We start from the raw sequence: 23464 nt of genomic DNA, 5'->3' as shown, positions 1-23464 counted from the left end.
TTCCTAAAAATGTAGAGGAAGTGTTAGCTGAAAAGGTACAAGGAAGGAGTACACAGGCTCCAGTTTACAATGGAGCTGCCGCACCATTTGCACTATTTGTCAGGAGTCAATTGATTTTATACATTACTTTCTGTCCAGAAGTCTCAAACTGAAAAGTGCAATTTTGCAGGGATTAGATTAATGCAAAGTGAGAAAACAAAGTAATTTATAGGGGCATTAAATGGCATGTGTTTCAGGGAAAGTTTGCCGAAGCACCTTTTATCGTCTCAGGATGTTAGCTGTTCTCCACTTCAAAATATGAACTTTGGTTAGAAGACTTTACTATGTAAAAACTCCTGCCTTTTAATGAGTGGAACAATAGCAGAGGTAAAGTAGGTTTGTGAATATATTCAGTTTCAGTTGTTTGGTCCAAAATAGGAGTCTAGGGAAAATGTAGAGTTGGTTAGGGGAGGTGTAGAACAATAGGATACAGAAATAAGTACTGGCACATTTGGACAATAGATTGCAAAGTTTAACCTTGCGCACTGAGAAATCAAACTGTGTTTGTATTTGTTGCCGATGCACTCACTACAAAACCCAATCTCGCAATGTAGCAGTGTACTCTAAAGCTGAAAAAGAGAACCATGATAGGTGGCAATAATTAGGCACACACTTTTATGTTGAGGAAAGTTTGGATTAGTCCACATAGCACATTATATGTAAGTACTGCTTTGATAAATTAGAGAATAATAAAATGCCAGCGTCAGCTATATATAACAAGTTTGAATTGGTGTCTGTTCCAGAAGAGCTTAAATTATTAAATCTTTATGAATCAATTCTAATACAGTGTAAAAATCGATTCCAAGCCATATATCGTATGGTGCCAAAGACAGGAGATTTACCTCCAACTGAGCCCCTGAAAGGACTAAAAGGAAGAGTTGTGTATTTACCTTTATATTTCACACAGAAGATTGAAACTATAGTGGGAGATAAAGATATTGAAGAACAACTTATTATTAGGGGTGGGTGATATTTGCTCAGCGAAATGATAAAAAATCTTTGCGAACATGCAAAAGTTCCTCGAACATGCGGAGTTGTTTGGTACGCACGTTCGCAATGCTTTTTACCTGTTTGCGAATGCTGTGTACGTGCTCGGGGAGAAATATCTCACAAATGCGCCTTTTAAAAGGGCAAACAAGCAAAAATATCCCCAAAGCCGCGGATCGCAGAATTTTGGGCAATTCCGCGTTCTCCGCGGAACGCAAAATTATCCAAATTCCGCGAGCAGAATTGAATTTACTGCCCAGGCCTACTTATTATTTTAGTAACTGGTGTTCCAGTAAAGAGTAGAAAAATATGGCAAGAGTTAGCAGATATCAATAAAGTCAAAAAAGCCAAATTGTATCTAACAAAAATTAAGATTTACCATACAAATGTGGATGTGCTGAAAATGTATCTTATATAGAGGATGAGACCTGAGGATCAAGTCGACAGATTGAAAAAGTGGATCGATCCAGATCAGAATAGGTCAATGAACACAACAGCATCCATCCCCTGCATTCTAGAGAAATCATTGGTGATGCTAATGAGCTGTTTCAAATGAAACAAGCAAAAAAAGCTTCCTTGTGTGTATGAGATAAAGCTTTAGAGGTTTGCTGTTTTACCCAACTGTTTCCCACTGGAGCAGGAGGCTACTATGATGACCAGGCTGTACAAATACCAGCAGCTGAATACCACTCAACACAATTATATTCAGAGAGTCCAAGATTTCATCAGTGCATTCCATACATATTCTTTCTTCTGCATGAAAGTGACTTTTCTGCACTTTCATATGCTGTGAATCATATAATAAAGACAGATGTTAATTGTCAAAATGTCTCTGCAAATAAATTTATTGATAAAGTTCAAGAAAAAGATAAAAACTTACAATACAATTTTAATGGCGTGCCAACATGGCACCAATGAGTATTGGTATTGTTGACGTGGAGAACTCAAATGCATGCTGAGTGCCCCAACTTGTTTTATCACACTTAGGGTCTTATTAGGATGAGGCGCCGAAAGGTCAGAGGTTTTCTGGGTCCCATCGCAGTTTCGACTGTCACATAATCCCAATAGATGGCATTTCTGCAGTTGGGATAACGAGGCTCCGTTTCTGACAGGCTTTCCATGCCGGGCTTTCTGACATGGAAAGCCTGTCGGAAAATGACTTTCGGTACCCTGGCAGGGCCCCCTTCTGCTTGTGACCTCCGGTTGGGGGCTGATGGTGCCCCCCTGTTAATCCCTGCACCATGTGGCAGGCACCTTGAGGTGCCTGCCACGTGGTGCCGGGATTAATACAATCTCCAATTTCTATATGGAAACTTGTGCTGCAGCGGGTTAAGGCCACAGCACAAGCTCCAATAGATAATTGGGAGTATGCAGCCGCATCATGTGTGGTCGCATTGTAATTACAGTGTCAGGACCACCAACTAGAGGTTGGACGGTCCCAAGACCACAACGGTGTTGGTTGCAGACAACTCCAACCAACATCGTAATAGAGCCCTTATTTGTGCTGAATATGCATGAGTAGACCTCCTATAATTTTTAGGAGAGGCATACTCAAACATTGAGGACATCAACCTAAAGACAGCAGGAGATCTTTGCTCTTTAGATCCTCCTAATGTTTTCAGATATATTAATCAAAGGTTCCATGCCAGGTTATCTTTTACCTGAAACAAAAGTAAGCCTTCTCTTTGGGAAGTAAATAATTGTTTTGGTGTAAAGAGTACCAGGCAAATGGTACTCCTCATAGTCACATGCTGTTATGGATAAAAGATGCTCCAAACTTGGGGGGCGTGGCTTGGCCGTATGCAAGGTGGCCACACTCTAAGTGGTCTCTGCTGGCCAGGCTGAATATCCGTCATAATCTTGCAGATGACATTAATTATACTGCCTGCAACCAGTGTTTCCTGCTTGGACATTATGTGAGGCATCGTCCGGTGCTGATCCTGCTCCCTGGTGACTCGTGAGGGCTGGTCACAGCTGCTTGATCACGGCACCGAGCGTACACCTCAAGGTCAGCAAGGCCTGGCCCTCCTTCCCCTGCTATCTGGCTGGTCACCTGGGGCTCTGCGCTGCCTGAAGGACACCGGAGGATCCCAAACTGCTCCGTCCGGTGAGTGCTACTTCCGCTGCAGCCATTTGTGGTGGGGTTGGGGGCCCGCAAGCTATACTGCCCGGCCCCGGCCTTTTGCGACTCCGGCGCCATTTTCTCCCCTTCTGGCATCTACTCCGATGGCACCGAGTGCCACCCCGTCTCTCTGCTGCGATTGCCCCAGACTGGGGCACGCTCCCGGTTACTTCCCCGCTGAGCTATTCGGGCCCCCTGAGCTCGCACACTCCTCTGCTGCCTCCTCCTGTCCCCCAACACACCTTGATTTCACTGCCCTAGTCCCCAGTGTTGGTCGTCATCCCGGCCCTTGGACGTGCCTGGCCCCAGCTGAGCTGCCTCCTATATCAGGCCTGCTCTTTATCGTCGCAGATTGGACCTGCTTCAGCCCTGGTGGTCCGCTTTGAGCTGCTGAGTTGTGTAGGGAAGACCTGAGCCCGCACTCCCCCCTGCTGCCTCTGGCCCAGCACGTCTCTTCCTCATCGCCCCTGCCTCTGGAGACTTTCACTACTCCCACTTCCTGACGTGCCTGGCCCTGGGCCCAACCGCTGCTGCATTCTACCTTGGGCCTGCTCTCCTCCACGGACCGGACCTGCTTCGGCCCTGGGGCTTTCTCTGTGCCGGCTGGCGTGCGCCCCTTTTTTGGCCTCTAAACTGCTATCCTGCAATTTGTGAGTCCACCTCTGCTGCTACACACTGCTATGTTGCCTCTGCGCCTTTCAGTCCTCTGGTGATTCTTCCTCAATGCACATGTCCCTGCGGTGGCATCTTCTGTGACATTGCCTGGGACTCATGTGGCACGCAGAGCGATCGCCTGCGCTCACCTCCTACTCTGCCACTAGCTTAGCTCTACGGCCATCTGCCCCTTGACGCTGGCCCCACGCTGGGTAACTGACCGCCCTTATTGTGGACCTGTGGGCTCTTTTGGTGTCCACTTTGCTTTCTGCTCTAAGTGCTGTGCTCTCCCTGCATTACCCTGCTGTGCTGCTGCCCTGGTGCATGCACCACCTGCCACATTCCATTGTCGCCTCGCTGCACACATTGTTTGCTGAAGTTGATGCTTCCTCTCCCCAGTGCTAGTGACTCTGCTATTTTTCCTATTTTGCCCGTGACTGCTGTGTGGTGGTGATCCGTCCGCTGCGCCCCTTGCCGCTGCTCATCTTGGTCGCTATTTGCTCCTCCTGTTCCCTGGTGGCACCTTCTGTCTGAGTCTGACTGCAGTGGGGAGGACTGACCCTAAGCAGCCCAAAATCACCTTTGACCAGTGCAGATCAACCTGTCAGGAAGGTGCGGGATCGGACAGTGTCAACCCTGCGGCCATCATGGAGACACACCCTGCTCGTGACGACGATCTGAAGGCAATTATGCTTGACATTAAGTCCACGGTCACCGGAATCGCTGCCCAGCTCGACCAATTCTCTACCCGCCTGGACTCAGTTAAAGCCCTTGTTGACTCCCACGCCACTCACATCCTTCATGTTGAGTCCAGGGTCTCAGACGCCGAGGATGCCGCCACTCAAGATCGTCAAAAACTATTGCAGATGGATGAAATATTTGACATCATTCAGAATAAAAATGAGGATTTAGAGACACGGTTCCGACGGAGCAACCTCTGCATCATGGGAATACCTGAATCCACCAATATTTCCCGCATGGAGGACTTTGTGGAGCAGCTTGTCAGGGAACTCTTTGGTGACATCCTCTCCTCCGTCTTTATTGTTGAGCAGGCTCATCGCTCTCTTGGCCCACGCCCTGGCCCCGGATTACCTGCCCGCCCCATCATTGCAAAAATTCTACATTTCAGAGACCCAGATGCCATTCTCCGTGCAACACGAGACAGAGGCAAAATAACTCATCAAGGCAATTCTTTTTACCCTGACTATACTCTTGCAGTCCAGGCAGCAAAGCTGAGAGTCCAACAGGGCACAAAAACGCTTGTATTTCCCGATGCTAGAGAAGCCCTCGCCTTTGCCAAGAAACTCGATAAATCATTCCGTTCCTCACCATCTGGCTCTTAGACCGCTACAACTGACCACCTCAGTTACAATGATTGATAGGTTGTGAATTATTGGCTAACTACTATCCGAACATTGTCTGCTGCCATTACAGCTTACAATGTCCCAATAGGTACCAATAAATAAGGCAATTTAAAATATGCATGCACCAAGCATTACAGACAAAGGACAACAAGGACACTGCAGCGCAATTCTCTGGCGCACTACTTTTGGCTCATAACTGTGTCCTAATTGCAATTTGAAATAATTAGAATTTATTTTTGAGCCTACACTGTATATAATTTTTTGTCACTCTGCGCCGTCCACGCTGTTCACCCCGTTCACTTGCGTCGTCACTTTCACTCAATTATCACCTTGTCACCAAGTGCCATTTGGGTTGTCACATGAATGCTTTCATGTACAGTGCTGCTTTACAACTGTATTCCCATTTGAAAAAATGGTGATTAATAAGCCTTTCACTAATGAATTGAGACTCCTTGTTGTTCTTTGTCTGTAATGCTTGGTGCATGCATACTTTAAATTGCCTTATTTATTGGTACCTATTGGGACATTGTGTTCTATATATATCTAATACCCAGTCCCAGTTTGGTTTATGGGTTTCACTCCTGTTCTTCTTCGCACCATTACAGCTTGGCCACCCTGCTTCACTCCAGGGGAGTACTCTGAGCTTTTACAATGCCCTTGCGGGATAATTCCCTTTCCTAACATGGTTTCCCCTCTTCTAAGTTGCGGGCCCCTGAGGTGGAAATGGGTGGTATCTCAGCCTGATTGGGGGATTGGAGTGGGTGTGGGGGAGGTGGGTCTTTCGGAAACATTTTTTGGGATGCAGGGGTGAGGTGGTTGGTTTGGGGGGACGTTTGGGGATTGTAGTTGACTGCACTTCTTCTGCTGCTGCAATGCTTGAAACATGTTGCCATATTGCATTTTGTGCGGCGGGTTGGGTTGGCCTGGGAAGGGGTGTTCTAGGTTGTCTTGTCATTTTATTGAGACGTTTTTGTTCACATGTCCTAATTTTCTGCTTCTTCTCAGTATGCATCACTTCACCATCAGGCCTGTTCACTGCACTGTGTTTGTACATGGCGCCTTTGTTGTAATTACAATGCGACCTTGCAACCCCTTGGCCGTTGAACACCGCCCTGTTTGCCCCGGCCAGTCGTCTATGAGCTGAGGTGGACACAGTTGAGACCTTGTGCTGAGCCTGGCTGGGACTGTTTTGTATTTCCAACTCCCCATCGTTATCGCCCAATACTATACCGATTGTACGTCATGCTGCCTTCCCTCCTCTCCAACCATCTGGCATGTCTAAACACGCTGCCCGCCTGGGGCTGGCGACATTGGCCTATCTTTACCCCGGAAACACTTTTTATTTTCTTCCTGCTACCTCTTGTCCTATGGATACATTGCTCTTTTATCAGCTGGAGGCTATTGATGCCCTCTCTTGACTTCATATATGCATCCCCCACTCCCCGGAAGCTGATGACCAAACTGTACACTGTCGACCGCCCTTCTCTCCAATGATCGAGCCCGAGTGGTGTGGGGCGAGGATCTTGGTGCGGACATTTCCCAAGCCGACTGGCTCCACTGCTGCAATCAGACTGAGAAACGATCCTACTACATTTCAAATATTTGCACAGGCTATACCGCACCCCCCTTGGGACTTGTCCCTAACGATAGGTGCTTGCGTTGCTCTGCCCCTGCCGTGGATTTTTCTCATCTTGCTTGGTTATGCCCAAAGGTGTTGGATTTCTGGTGGGAGGTCTGTGCTGCTATCTCTGAGATTACCTCTGCACCGGTTCAGCCCGACCCATCGCTATGCCTGCTGGGCTTTGTTAAGCTTTGCCCGGTTGCCTCTCGCCAACTGGTCGCGATGCTGCTTGTCCTTGCGCGGTGTAGGGTGTCCATGTGTTGGGGTCGTTGACCGGCGCCTAAATTCGCCTAATGGCTTGAAGATGAGTTGAGATGCCAGACCGTACTATCTGAATTTTGGGACCTTATGCCTTCGAGATCTCACCCACTGGATAGTTGGGGCCACCTAGTGACATACCTTCATACCCATTCACATCCGAGCCAAAATGCAGCACCAACACTCCCCGCCGGCAGTCCGCCCGCGGCTGTTGCCGGTGCTGGTCAGTAGCTGCTTCCCTCCATGTCCCCAGCTGGGCCTTCTCCCTCTCCTTCAGTGCTTGGTGCAAGGGTTGTGCTATGCAAGATAAGGCTTCTGTCTGATTGGTTTTTCTCCATTTATGATGTATTCTGTAAATGGGCTAATGTGTACGGTGCTCTGATTTGATGCTAAACTGTATTTTGGTAAAGCTGAACATGCCAATAAAGGTTTTGGAAAGCCCCAAAAAAAAGAGGCTCCAAACTTTGGAACGGACAGTAATGATTGATTGTAAGATACTGCTGACAAAGGCTTGAGAGAACAAGTTCTGTTTTTCAAAATACATAGATGGGGAAAGTATTGTCATTGGAAATACAGAAGCAAAGGAAGATTTTACACGGATGTCGTTTTGGCTTTCCATAACCGGTTATTTCAAATGAACACTCAACAACTTTTTATCTGCAGTGAGACGTACAGTAACACAGAAATCACAAAAAATGCCTAAGAAGAACAGAGGCTTCCAAGTTCATTAATGAATATAACACTGTAATTCTTTAAAAAAATGTGGAATGCAAATATGGACATTTAATGTGTTGCAGACAACTCCATTGCTGTTGCTCGTTATGTGACTTCATACATTACAAAATCAGAGAAGATTGAAATTCAAGAGATGTGGCAGGAGACTTCTGCAGAAAATAGTTTAATACAAAGTTGTGCATCTTTCTTTAGTTTGAAAATGCTATCACATGCGGAGAGGGGTTTTTATGAATATTGTGACAGATTGAGTCTGTTTATTCTCAAAGTCTAGGGGTATTGTTTGGGATAGTCTAGACCCAGCAGGAATGCAAAAAGGACAAGAGCTTTTTTAATAATTGTAAAACATACCTTTACACAAAACAAAAATAAATCTACGTTCTAAAATCTTACAACTTTTTTAAAATTCGAATTGCTTAAACTACACTGCAAAATCTATACCTTGTAACAACTCTATTTATAATATAAAAACCCCAAATAGCTAATCAATGCTAAAATGTAATAACACATATAAATGCAAGCTAAGAATTGTCCAAGACATAATATAAGTAACACACACTAAAACATTTCCTCTACCTCTAATGTACAAATCTAAAATATTAAAACGTATCCTATATAAATAAAAATGTATCCTATCTAAAATTAAACTACATCTAAATCTAATATAAACTATATCTACATTATCTAAAAATATCAATCACACAAATGTTGCACTATTAAGAAATCACAAAGTATTATAAATGTAATATCAGAAGTCTCCAGTTGTGTTGCCCAATGCTTAGAGTGCATCCTGGCATGCTCAAAATATTATTGTCATTTAGCTCATTTGTTTTTTCAGGCTTTTACAGAACTTAGATATATGTTGTAGAAAGGAGTTGTTCTTCTTCCTTATTGGTGGTGCTGGGGTTGTGAGCCTCCTCTTGATGATTGTGGCATACTAATGTATCATACCCTAACGTGCAGGGTTGAGGTTGCCAAGGTGTTGTCGATGCTGATGTTCTCTGGGTTTGTGCAGATCTAGACAGATCATCCATCATCACAAATACGACCCAGTTTTCGGAAGCTGCAAGCCAGTGCCTCTAGGATCTGAAAATTTGCTTTACAGTTTACAAATTATTCTGCTGCTGGTCATTCAAATTATCTATAGAAAATAAAAGACAATTACATTGAATTCTATGTTTTTTCACATTAAAAAAGAATTATTTCACATTAAGGTTCCTGTTGATGTGAATAACAAATATGTTCTGTCTGCAAAACAAAAAACAAATGATGGGTATTTGAAGGATGCAACATATTCTTTAATATTACTTCATTGAAATTGCAATTTTGTGCACCGACAGATTCATATGCACATTTACTATGCTGTTATAATGCAAGATTATGGGACAATTGGTGCCACATATAGAACTTAAAGAATGACTTTTGACCATTCCATAAATAATTTCTGTAAGATTGATACATTCATTACATGTTTATTTATGCCACCTAAATATGTTTTCACTTATATTTGTTATGCAAGTCTGTACTTTCTGATTACAAAGTTCATTGAATTAGTTTCACCCTAATTCCTTTTCGTTCTGTTTTCCAAGAAATACAATGACATACTCTTTCTTATATAAATAACATTGCCAATTACTCTAGACATAATTTGACACATGATTATATTCTCAAAATTCTGAAAACCACTTTTTAAATAGATTTCAGTTCCTTTCATATAAAATTCAATTGATAAATTAGTAACCTATATTATATTATGTCACAAGCTTACTATTTGAAGCTGATGAAAGTAATACTAGAATTTGGATTAAACTAAGCAAGTATGTCTTTAGAACACAATGCATGCCAAGTTATAATTTATCAACTTATTTGTTTTGTAATTTAAAAGTTTCCATTCAAGTTAAGAACAAAATCTTACAACATTGCATACACTAGTACTATGGTGTACGGGTGTAAGGGCTGGGACATGCAGACAAATATGTCAAAAATAGTTGCTGCATTTAACTAAATTGACACATCTTTTTATATATGTTAGTGGTGTGCTCTTTACATGTGCTGCCACTCTTGCCCAAGCATTCTACCAACCTATAGATTCTTGATCAAGAGGGTAAGGATTTTGTATGAAACATATTTGTCTACAGTAAAATGCATCTTTTGATACACCAACAACTGAAATACATGTGTTCTGTAATAGTTATGTGTGTACTCCTATGCAATACACAAGGAATTTTTATCCAGACAATAAAATGTGAAAAATACACTGGGCATATATCACTCCCTCCCATTGCATATTACATCAGTCATGACGTCTTATATGACATAACTTATAATATAACAGTAAAATTTGCAATAAAAGTATTGATGAGAAAACTGTGAATGGCAGGGGCGCAAGTTATAGTTACCAGATGGCACGCGTTATAGTTTCTTGAGGAAAGAATAACTATAATTGCTGAATTTCAATTGTTTGGTGTGTGCAAATTCTGAACCTAACTATAATATCCTTGTAACCTATGTTTCTTAAGTGAATTTCTAAGGTTTTTTTCAATTTCTATTTCCTAACTATAACATGGCTGTAACCTTTGTTTTTTTCAGCGTGTGTATGTGTATATTTATATATATACGTGGCAGTGACACAGGAGGTAACATCATACTCCTAACAAGAATGAATTATGACAAAAAAGCTTATCTCCAACTGACCGACAGACAACATTATGAACGTATCAATACTACAACCATGAAAGCTACACAGCTAGAATATCATCAGAAACTAGCTAAATGGAAAAATAAAAAAAAGTTGATAGAAGATGAATACAAATATCTAAAAAAGACAGTCCAGTAATTCCTCTTATCTATTTCATTTCGAAAGTCCATAAAGACATGACTAACCCTCCTGGCAGACCGATCATCACAGCCAGGGGTGGCCTGTTAGAAAGTACATCTGTTTATTTTGACTTTTTTTGCAGGAATATGTGAAAGCTTTGGATTCATATATCCAAGATACTGGGGACCTTCTGCTAAAAATCCCAAAAATAGTTTGGAGGGAGGATTACTGGATGCTAGCTCTGGGCATGACATCCCTATATACGAGCATTGTACACAAAGAAGGGATTGCTACTGTATACTACTATCTTTCACGACAATTGGAGCAATTCAAGGACCTAAACACCATGTTGATACAAATGCGTACAAATGTTGCCTAGACAACAACATCTTCATGTATAACAGTCTTCTTTACCGCCAGTTACAAGGAGTGGCAATGGGGGCCAGTTTCTCTCCAAGCTACGCCTGTTTAGACATGGGGGCTTAGGAGGAACTGGTCCTCAAAGTTGACCACAAGACTACTTTCAACACTAATGTGGTTGCCTGGTATCGTTATATAGATGATCTGTTTGTAGTTTGGAGAGGGGGAAAAGACAAAGCTGAAGAGTTTGTGTCGGCAAACAATGATAACATGTTAAATCTGCATTTTACTGTGACTATGAGCCAAACTAGTGTTACCATTTCTGGATACGGAGGTATACATAAGCAACAGTAAGATTGAGACAAGGCTTTTTAGAAAGATAACTGCAGGCAATACTATCCTGCATACAGACATTGCACACCCAACACCTTTTATTACTAGCATCCCTCATGGAGAGATGCTCCGCCTGAGAAGGGTGTTCAGCTGTGAGGCAGATCTTAATGTAGCCCAGAAAGCCAGCAGGAGCAGTTTCCTTGAAATGGGCTATGCTGAACGAACAGAAAGACAGGGCTATAATGAAATCCATGCAAAGAAGCAGACATGAACTGCTTGACACTTACAACCCAACAGCCCCTTCTGAAAGTCCTAATAATACAGCTATAGGTGACCAACAGCTAGTACCAAAGTACCAGTTCAGAATAATTACGGGATTCAACAGAAAACACAGAGAATTGTACAACACTAGCAATCGCAATTGGCCTACAATTCTTAGTGATCCCGTCATTGGTCCCACTCTCCCCCCAAAGCTTCTATCACATACAGCGGGGCTCCTTCTATGAAGGACCGTTTGGTTAACACCAACCCAGAGGTCATTGAAAAAACCACTTGGTTACAAACCAATAGTGGTTTTTATAAGTGTAAAACGTATAAGTCCTGCACGCAAGGAGTGAACATGAAAACATTCAAAGATGGCTTTGGTGACAAGGAGCATATGATCAACAAGTTCCTCACTTTCAAAACCGAATATGCCATCTATGTTCTCCAGTGCCCTTGCCACCTAAGATATTTGGGAAGCACCAAACATGCGGTACACAAGCGCATCCTGCAACATCTTAGGGCTATAGTCAATCAAGATAACACCAATCCTGTAGCCAGGCACTTTAGAGAATTCCATAACAGTGACAATAAAGGGCTCAAGTTGTATGTGATTGATGCAGTAGTGGTTAGAAGACGAGGAGGTGACAGAGAAGCCAAGCTTCGTAAACTGGAAACAAAGTACATTTTACAGCTCAATTCTAAAATCCAAGGGGGGCTCAGCATCACTGAGGACTTACACACGAGTTTATTTTAGTGCCTGGGTATTTATAGAATCTTAAAACGTGATGTATAGTGAACTTTTCATTTCAGCATGACTGGTCTGAACATGGTCTTATCTATTTGATAATTATTTATTGTTTTAGATCTACAATGTTTTATTGATTCGTGATTCGCTATAACTAGCATAGCCCATGTTATAATGACCAACCAGATAGTCCTCTATGCAAACAACCCAATTTATCTCTGAGGTGAGTAATATATTGAGCACTATCCCTCCAAAAATATATTATCAGCAGCTGTAGGTGGCAGCTACAGCTAGTGGATAGTATCTGCCAATTTTTATGTTCTTGCCTCCAATGTCTGGATATTTCTATAATCGTTGCGGAGACTTTAGTGTTTGAGACATTGTATTAGACAGTATTTATCACAATGTATGGCTAATAGTGTTTTTAAAGAAACACACAACTATTAGGTGCTATTCCTTTACTTATAGACTCTGTGATGAGTGAGACTGGGCTCAGTCCACCGCAAAGTTAGTCCGCTGTTTCTCTTTCCCCCGTATGTTTTTATTGAATTCTTATGCAACATGCACATCACACAATTTGCACATTTTTGCACTTTAATCACAGAATTTAGATCGATGATGTGAGTTAGGAGAGGTTGGGTGATTATACATACCTAGATTAATGGGATTTATCCCACTATTGATCTATATGCTCGTAAAGGAGCTGCAAGTAAGGTGTTTGGCACTTATTCGATATTCAGAAATCTGCTTTTGACATAGGGTGACACTTAACCTTATGGTTGTAATATGGTATTGAGACCAGTTATACTCATTCAGACAGATGACATAGATTCTTCCAGACAGCGTTTGCTCAAAGCTGATCATATATGTATTTATACGAGGATGGAGCAAGTGGTTGGCATATTTTGGCTCTAGGGTTAATGTAATGGACTCATTACTATATGTGGATTTAACCACATATGTTTTCAACAAGTATATATCTTTTGAAAATACCTTTTATAGGGTTATTCAAAGCGATGATTAGCACTTTAGCGTGACATTGCACATACATTGGCGAATATTGCATACTGTTTGATCAGTTCACAGCATTATAGGATGTAACCATAGAGCATAGGTATTATTCCACGCTGCCCATCCAGTACAAATTACTTCAGATACAGGGTACATTTTGTTATTAACTTAACCAAGGACAACTGTGTATTTTATACAGGCAATACACTTGGGGTTACACTCGGAGGAGTGACTAATGAAATCGGTATTCCAAATGCGCATTACATTCCAAGCCATACAAATGTTTACATTGCGATGTTTTGCACAGATGTGTTATTTGGCACTTATGTACAAATGTTGCACCATGAACAGGATTTTATCAGTTAAATACAATATGATTTTACGTGTTTCACCAGGAATCAATTTTCGTGCTCAGTTTAAATCCAACAGCTGTAATTTCTTGTTGAAGTATGTCTTTCAGGGTTAGCCCAGCATCGAATCACATGATGTGTTTTTTTCCTGCACAATCACTTTAAATACAGTGTTATTACAGGTTCACGTTGTCATGTGATCAAGGCTCCCAGGAGCCGAAACGTTATGGCGGCTAAAGTGCAGAAAATAAAATAACTATTCAGCTGGTCCCTGTCTGTGATTGCTGAGAAGTAGCGATGACAAAGCTGCTGCAGCTGTGCCACAGATTTCCTTATATATATATATATATATATATATAAAAATAAAAATTTTGAAAATCCCGTTGTGCCCCCTTGTCTGCCTGGAAAGAGGAGGACTGTTTTTGCATATATATATATATATATATATATGTTATATATATTACCTACTGGCGGTCGCCAGTAGGTATATATAGTTAGGATTTTTTTGAATAGGGATTTCTGAAAATTCTATGTTGAATAACTTTGGCGTTGATGGACGGAATTGGCTGAAATTTTCAGGAAAATGGCACATTTTGTTTCTGAGCGTCCCCTGAAAGTTTGGGGGGTTTTGTCAAGCGGGGGCCGAGAAAAAAGGGGGGTCCCAAAACGCGTTTTTAACATTGAGTTTTCCATAGGGCGGTTGGACTCACTTTTAGCTCGAACGGCTGAATGGATTTCCACAAAACTTGGCAAAATTGTAGGGACTGGTAGCCCGATGTGCCTTTGCTATGTCTCAAGATATATGCTCCAGTGGTTTTTACGAAAATTAACTTTGAAAAATATATATTGGGCTACATTGGGCTATATATATGTTAGAGCCCAAATGTAGCCCAATGTAGCCCAAAGATGGCCACCAGAGACAAAAAAGAACAAATGTAGCCCAAATATCAGCCAGATGTAGCCCAACTATAGCCCAGTGACAGAATGTCCCAGAGTGTTCTAAAGAACAACTAGAGCGCTAACAGTCTTACTTATGACAAAAGTATGGCACACCTGAAGTCATCTTGAATGGAATAAAGTGTTAACACTTAAAACATTTAATTTGCAAAGGAACAAAATGAGGGGTTTCATTTTGCCATAGAAATGTTATATATTACCTACTGGCGGTCGCCAGTAGGTATATATATTTAGAATTTTTTTGAATAGGGATTTCTGAAAATTCTATGTTGAATAACTTTGGCGTTGATGGACGGAATTGGCTGAAATTTTCAGGAAAATGGCACATTTTGTTTGAGCGTCCCCTGAAAGTTTGGGGGGGGTTTCGTCAAGCGGGGGCCAAGAAAAAAGGGGGGTCCCAAAACGTGTTTTTAACATTGAGTTTTCCATAGGGCGGTTGGACTCACTTTTAGCTCGAACGGCTGAATGGATTTCCACAAAACTTGGCAAAATTGTAGGACTGGTAGCCCGATGTGCCTTTGCTATGTCTCAAGATATATGCTCCAGTGGTTTTTACGAAAATTAACTTTGAAAAATATATATTGGGCTACATTGGGATATATATATGTTAGAGCCCAAATGTAGCCCAATGGACCTCAACTTCCACCTGGAGAACAACAACGACCGCAACACCACCACCCTGCTGGACAACCTCGACAACCTGGGACTCAAGCAACTGGTGACCACCCCCACCCACTACGCCGGACACACACTCAACCCCGTCTTCTCATCCAGCAAGGACATCGCCTTCAGTCACGCCACCGGACTCCACTGGACGGACCACAGCTGCGCCCACTTCAGCTTCGCTAGGACCACGATCCACCACCACCAGCAACAGGCTGCCCGCAGGAACTGGAACAAGATCACAGCCGACCAGCTCGCATCCTCCCTGAGCATGAACCCTCCCACCAGCACAACGAACACTAGCCAGGCGGCCACCAACCTCTCGAAGTGGATCAGCGACTGCGCAGACGAGCTCGCCCCCCTGAGGACCCTGCCCAGCAGACCCGGCAGCAAGAAAGCCCCATGGTTCACCGACGAACTCAAGAGCTCCAAGAAGAACTGCCGAGCCCTCGAGAGAACCTGGCACAGAGACTCAACACCGGACAACATGACTGCCCTCAAGCTCGCCACCTGAAAACACCACCAACTCATCCGCGCCACCAAGAAAACTGCATTCAAGGAACGACTGGACAACAACGCACACAACAGCAAAGAACTCTTCAACATCGTCAAAGAGCTCTCCAACCCCAACGCCGGAAACAACGACATCACCCCTTCGCAAGACCTCTGCTACTCCCTCGCCTCCTACTTCCACAACAAGATCGCGGACATACACAACAGCTTCAGCACTCAACCGACGAACACCACGACCGAACCACCGCCCCCCACCACCACCCTCCGCGCCTGGACTCCGATCAGCACCGAAGACACCGTCCGCACGATGAACTCCATCCACTCCGGATCTCCGACCGACCCCTGCCCTTACCACGTCTTCAACAAGGCCGACGCTGTCATCGCACCCCACCTGCGGGACATCATCAACACCTCCTTCGACACCGCTACCTTCCCGGAGAGCTGGAAGCACGCCGAACTCAGCGCTCTAATCAAGAAGCCATCGGCTGACCCCACCGACCTCAAAAACTACCGCCCCATCTCACTGCTCCCGTTTCCTGCTAAAGTCATCGAGAAGACCGTCAACAAGCAGCTGGCCGCCTTCCTCGAGACGAACGGATCCCTCGACCCCTCGCAGTCTGGCTTCCGGGCCAACCACAGCACCGAGACCGCCCTGATCGCAGTCACCGATGACATCCGAGCGCTGCTCGACAACGGAGAAACAGCTTCCCTCATCCTCCTCGACCTCTCCGCGGCCTTCGACACCGTCTGCCATCGTACCCTAGTAAAACGCCTCAGCAACGTCGGAGTCCAGGAGAAGGCACTGGAGTGGATCATCTCCTTCCTCGCCGGAAGGACACAGAGGGTCCGCCTCCCTCCGTTCAGATCCGAAGCCACCAAAGTCATCTGCGGCGTCCCTCAAGGCTCCTCGCTCAGTCCAACCCTCTTCAACATCTACATGAGCCCCCTCGCAGACATCGCACACCAGCACCACCTCAACATCATCTCCTACGCCGACGACACCCAGCTGATCCTCTCCCTTACCAACGACCCCGCCACCGCCAGAGCCAACCTTCACGAAGAGATGAAAGAGGTAGCCGAATGGATGAAGAACAGCCGCCTGAAACTGAACTCAGATAAGACGGAAGTCCTCATCCTGGGATCCTCACCCGCCGCTTGGGACGACTCCTGGTGGCCCCCCGCCCTAGGCAGCACACCCAAACCAACAGACCACGCACGCAACCTGGGCTTCATCTTGGACTCCTCCCTCTCCATGACCAGACAAGTCAACACGGTCTCCTCGTCGTGCTTCAACATCCTGCGCATGCTACGTAAGATCTTCTGGTGGATCCCCACCGAGACCAGGAAGACTGTCACCCAGGCCCTCGTCACCAGCCGTCTGGACTACGGCAACACCCTCTATGCCGGAACCACCGCCAAACTCCAGAAGAGACTCCAGCGGATCCAGAACGCCTCAGCACGACTCTTCCTGGACATCCCCCGTCACAGCCACATCTCCGGACACCTGAGGGATCTGCATTGGCTCCCGGTCAACAAGAGAATCACCTTCCGTCTCCTCACCCACGCACACAAAGCCCTACACAGCCAAGGCCCAGGATACCTCAACAGCCGCCTCAACTTCTACGCTCCCAAACGCCAGCTTCGATCGACCGGCCACGCCCTCGCCGCTGTCCCCCGCATCCGAAGAGCCACCACAGGAGGACGGTCCTTCTCCTACCTGGCCGCCAAGACTTGGAACTCCCTCCCGACCCACCTCCGCCTGACCCAGGACCACCTCGCCTTCAGGAAGCAACTCAAGACCTGGATGTTCGAGCAGTAGCAGATCCCCCCCCCCCCAGCGCCTTGAGACCCTCTGGGTAAGTAGTGCGCTATATAAATGCAATGATTGATTGATTGATTGAATGTAGCCCAATGTAGCCCAAAGATGGCCACCAGAGACAAAAAAAACAAATGTAGCCCAAATATCAGCCAGATGTAGCCCAACTATAGCCCAGTGACAGAATGTCCCAGAGTGTTCTAAAGAACAACAAGAGCGCTAACAGTCTTACTTATGACAAAAGTATGGCACACCTGAAGTCATCTTGATTGGAAATAAAGTGTTAACACTTAAAACATTTAATTTGCAAAGGAACAAAATGAGGGGTTTCATTTTGCCATAGAAATGTTATATATATATATATATATATATATATATATATATATATATATATATATATATATATATATATATATATATATATATATATATATATATATATATATATATATATATATATATATATATATATATATATATATATATATATATTCACTGAAAAAACCATAGGTTATAGACAATATATAGTTAGGAATTAGCATTTACAAAACCTTGAAAATTCAATTTTACTCACACAAAACCATTGAAATTCGCATATATAGTTAGTTGAACTAACTATATATCGCACACCCGCAATCCACTGCTGATCATGTCACATATTACATCATTCATTACATGGTCAGTGACATCACTGATGACATCACTGATGACATCTCAAATGATAACTATTTATTATAGACCAAGCATGTTTCCTTTTGACCAGGGACTCTTTGTCACTTATTATAGATAGGTTATCAATTGTCGTATTTACAATTTTTTTTAAAGATTCCTGAGGAATAGTGGTCATCCAAATCTCCTTGAGCCCAAATTCATCCAAAGCCTTCTCGAGATACTTCCAGACAGATAGTTTATTATTGCCCTCTTCTTCTTTCCATAAAAGCTCTGAGATTAAATTGTCCTTGCTCATCTCTAGTAGAATGTTGCACACCTGAGCCTCGTTTCAAAAGGAATCACTTTCATGGTTCACAGTGGGAAGACTGCAACTCCCAGAATGCAGTTTGTTCAGGTTGCGGTGTCGCAGTGAGTGATCCTGTTAGCCAGCTGCTTGTGGTGCATCCAGTTGGAAGGCTGGCTATGAGCGTGGTCAGGTGAAGGATTACAGTGTATTTTCTGGGCGGAAAACTTATCATATATATCTACGCTCCAGCTTGACCTTCAATTAAGAGACACTCTGACAAAAACACGGAGCTTCAAGCTTAAGCCCATTTAATAGGTAGGGAAGACTCCAGCATGCTGATCTCTTTCGCAGCCATGCCACCAATGTTGCCTGACGTGTTTCGAAGTCATCTTATTTTTCAAAGGCTGTAGGTGAAAGGGAATTAAAGCACGTCCAGTTGCAGGCTCTTTAAATGCACATAATTGCGTGCACCCTGATGGGCTGTTCTAATCGAAAGCTGTGCAGAGGTTTCTAGAAGTTGCAGTCCCGGAGGGAAATACGTTCCCTTAAATGTGCATATATTTACTGCTGAACACTTTAAAAACCCACAGATGGGCCTCAGCACGTGGGATCTTCCTCAATCCTGTGTAGTTGCCACGTAATTGAGACCGGTGATTACCGATTCCAGTGGCCCCCTGTGTTGATCGGGTGGTGCACTCTCGGCGGCAAGGCCACCATTATGAATCCCCGCTCCAGCTTGAACTTCAATTGAGAGGCACTCTGACAAAAACACGGAGCTTCAAGCTTAAGCCCATTTAATAGGTAGGGAAGACGCCAGCATGCTGATCTCTTTCGCAGCCGTGCCACCTTTCGCAGCCCGGGTCATGTGACCTGAAAATAACACTTTTCATTGGTTCAGGACAGTTTTTTTTCCAAATGATGAAAGCCCCCACCTTTTTTCCTTATTCTGATTTTGTCCTTTGACTGAGGAAGACCTGTTTGGAGATCTTTGAGTAATATTTTGTACTTTAAAATGGCTACAGTAGCAGCAGCAGCTGGAGCATCTGCACCACCACCACCACCAAGAGGACCACCACAACATCACATTGGTGGTCAAGAAGAGGAGGAGGAGGAGGAGGTGGCTACCAGAAGACAATACCCCATATAGGCCAAAGCAGCACATTGTATGGGAGTTTTTTTCCATCCCAGAAGGCAAGAAGAAAGTGAATGCACCAAAGGTGACTTGCCAAATCTGTGGCATTGAACTTTCAAGGGGGAACCCTAATAAGAAATATTCATTTGGCAATAACACCATGATTCGGCACATGCAGCGCAAGCATCCCAACAACTATGCTGCCGCAGAGGTGAGAGAACTGGCCAGCAACCCTCCCCAATCTTCACCCAGCACCTCCAAAAAAAAGCAACCCACTCCATCGGGACCAGAGACTAGGGAGATGGTCCTAAACATTCAACCAAAGTTTGGGCAATACAAGATCTCTTGTACTTTTTGTGGTAAGACCATCACCTATGGTGAGCAAAGCATAACGCTCATGAACCGTGCTGGTGACAACCACAAATGCCCCAAAAATCCATAATTTTTTTCCTAATTTTTTTTGCTCCAGTTGAGCCGTTTTCAATTCCCTGTTTTTTGTTTCTCCCCATAAAAATAACAAAAAAAATATAAAATAGTTCATAAAAGCCAAAAAAAGTACAAAATGTTCAAAAAAACAACAAAAAAAATATAAAACAACAAAAAGAAGAAAAAAAACAGTTCTTTTTAGAACTACCTTCAAATTATAAAAAAAGGCTACATTTTTTAAAAACTCTATCATTCTTTTTTCCCCATGGTACGCTACCCGGTACGCTCCGCGGTGCGTGTACCGGGCGCTCCCCCCGCGCAAATCGGAATTTTTTTTTTATTTGCCCCGCGGGGCCCTTTTGTAGCCCCCACATCTAACCTAGGGGGTCAGGGGGGGTCTACTCTGCCCCCATATGGTCATTTCCCCCTTTGTTTTTGCCACCTCTTGTGTCTCGATCCTACCGAGACACAAGATGGCGGCCGCTCCGGACTGTTTGGAATGTTGACAGACACCCGAGAGCCAATCAGCTTTCCACGCGCGAACTTGCGTAGCTCGCTGGTTAGCGCCCCGGAACGCGTACCGGGGCACGCTTATAGATATATATATTTTTTTTAACCTAAATTACTGAAATCCACTGGAGCACAAATCTTGAGACATAGCAAAGGCACATCGGGCTACCAGTCCCTACAATTTTGCCATGTTTGGTGGAAATCCATTCAGCCGTTCGGGCTAAAAGTGAGGTCGACCGCCCTATGGAAATTAACATGGGGAAAACACGTTTTGGGACCCCCCTTTATCTCGGCCCCAGCTTGACGAATCCCCCCCAAACTTTCAGGGAAGGACCGGAGCACCGCGAGGCAAATTTGAGGACATTTTCAGGGAGATTCCTCAACTGGCGCCAAAGTTATTCACAATAGAATGTTGAGATTTTCTATTGAAAATATTCCTAACTGTAACTACCTACTGGCGACCGCCAGTAGGTTATATATATATATATATATATATATATATATATATATATATATATATATATATATATATATATATATATATATATATATATATATATATATATATATATATATATATATATATATATATATATATATATATATATATATATATATATACAGTCGGCGAAGAAGCAGAAATGGCCGCTGGCAGCGGCGGGCCGGGACGGGATCACCACTCCCCCGTATTCACAGCAATCGTTCACACAGTCTCCAAAAGAACGACGTCCAGGCCAACAGCTCTGTTCAAACAGCTTGTGTTTATTCACAACGCACTCAACGCGTTTCGGGAACTGAATTCCCTTGTTCACAAGGGAATTCAGTTCACATGTGAATATGAAGTCTGACATTCTCAGTAAAACATGTACATCCAACAAGGACTGAGACTGTCAGTTGATTCCTTTGTGTTCTACTGCAGCCTCCTAGAGTGTTCTAAAAAACAACTAGAGCGCCAACAGTCCTACTTATTACAAAGGTATAGCACACCTGAAGCCATCTTGATTGGAATAAAGTGGTAACTCTTAAAACATTTAATTTAAAAAGGAACAAAATGAGGGGGTATATTTTGCCATACAAAGTATTATTAGTGCTGCAGAAAGAAAAATTAGGGCACATTTTGAGTGACTTCTCAAATCCTCTTCTATTTCGTTAAAGAATTCTGACATGCAATCTCCCAAGATGGCCACCAGAGACAAAAGAGCCCAAATGTAGCCCAAATATCACCCAGATGTAGCCCAAGTATAGCCCAATGACAGAATGTCCCAGAGTGTTCTTAAGAACAACTAGAGCGCTAACAGTCCTACTTATTACAAAGGTATGGCACACCTGAAGCCATCTTGATTGGAATAAAGTGGTAACTCTTAAAACATTTAATTTAAAAAGGAACAAAATGAGGGGGTATATTTTGCCATAGAAAGTATGATTAGTCCTGCAGAAAGAAAAATTAGGGCACATTTTTAGTGACTTCTTAAATCCTCTTCAATTTCATTAAATCATTCTTACATGCAGTCTCCCAAGATGGCCACCAGAGACAAAAGAGCCTAAATGTAGCCCAAATATCACCCAGATGTAGCCCAAGTATAGCCCAATGACAGAATGTCCCAGGGTGTTCTAAAGAACAACTAGAGAGCTAACAGTCTTACTTATGACAAAAGTATGGCACACCAGAAGCCATCTTGATTGGAATGAAGTGGTAAGTCTGAAAACATTTAATTTGAAAAGGAACAAAATGAGGGGGTTCTTTTTGCCATAGAAAGTATGATTAGTGCTTCAGAAAGAAAAATTAGGGCACATTTTGAGTGACTTCTCAAATCCTCTTCTATTTCATTAAATAAATTCTGACATGCAGAGACTGATAACAGAGATGTAAATGAACATCAGCAACATCTCTCTCTCTCTCTCTCTCTCTCTCATATGACTCCACCCGATGTATATGGTCACTGGACCATGAACCATTATGAAATGTAAATATTATGATTTCTTAGGGTTGACTTTCACTCCGGGTAATAGAATGGACAAAGTAGAGAATTGTTTCACATGCCTTTGCAATTCCCTGTATACTGCATATTTTTTCACAATTTTTCACAGTGAATACACATGAAGATATGTTTATATATGTTTCTCTTATCTAATTTGGGACAAAATCATTTTCACTTTCTTTTAAAAGTTTTTGACTTGTATAGTATTTTATATTTGTGACTGTTGAGTTGGCATTTTTCCGTTAATGCTCAAAGTCTTTTTCCCGTGTTTATTTATTTTTCCCTCTACTGTGTCTCACTGCATGCTATTAATACAATGCCACAATGTATGATCCCCAGCTTTGACAAAGACCTCCTGGTCGAAACGTGTCAGCCACCTGAATAAAATCTTTTGGACTTACCTGGGCATCCTTTCTATGCGGGGTGGCGTGGCTGCGTTGTCAAGGATATTCAAGCATATATATATATATATTTCAGCTGTAATGGGAATTCAAGCACTATAGTATGTTTACCAATTGGGTCAGTGGGATGGGCTATTTAACTCATGAGCTATGCATTGTCAAACTTGATTGACAAAGGCCTCTTGAAAGCTGAAACGCGTCTCTCCTTGTGCTCGTGATTGAGGGTGTCCTGCACTAAGAAATAAATGACGAATCCAATGCCACTTCGTGTCCCTGCCTGCTTTTCCATGGAATTTCTGTGGGAGTTGGGTGTTTTAGTTTATATATAAAGGAACAGAGGAAGAGGCAGGGGGCAGCAAAATCAAACAACCCCCATGTCAGCGCCAGAAAAACCCGCCGGGCAAAACGAAGAAAAACGCCAGTACCCACTACGCAATCGCAATCCGAGGCC

The sequence above is a fragment of the Lissotriton vulgaris genome, chromosome 6 (genome assembly GCF_964263255.1).
Source record: "Lissotriton vulgaris chromosome 6, aLisVul1.2, whole genome shotgun sequence".
Lineage (NCBI taxonomy): Eukaryota > Metazoa > Chordata > Amphibia > Caudata > Salamandridae > Lissotriton > Lissotriton vulgaris.
This window is presented reverse-complemented; position numbering follows the sequence as displayed.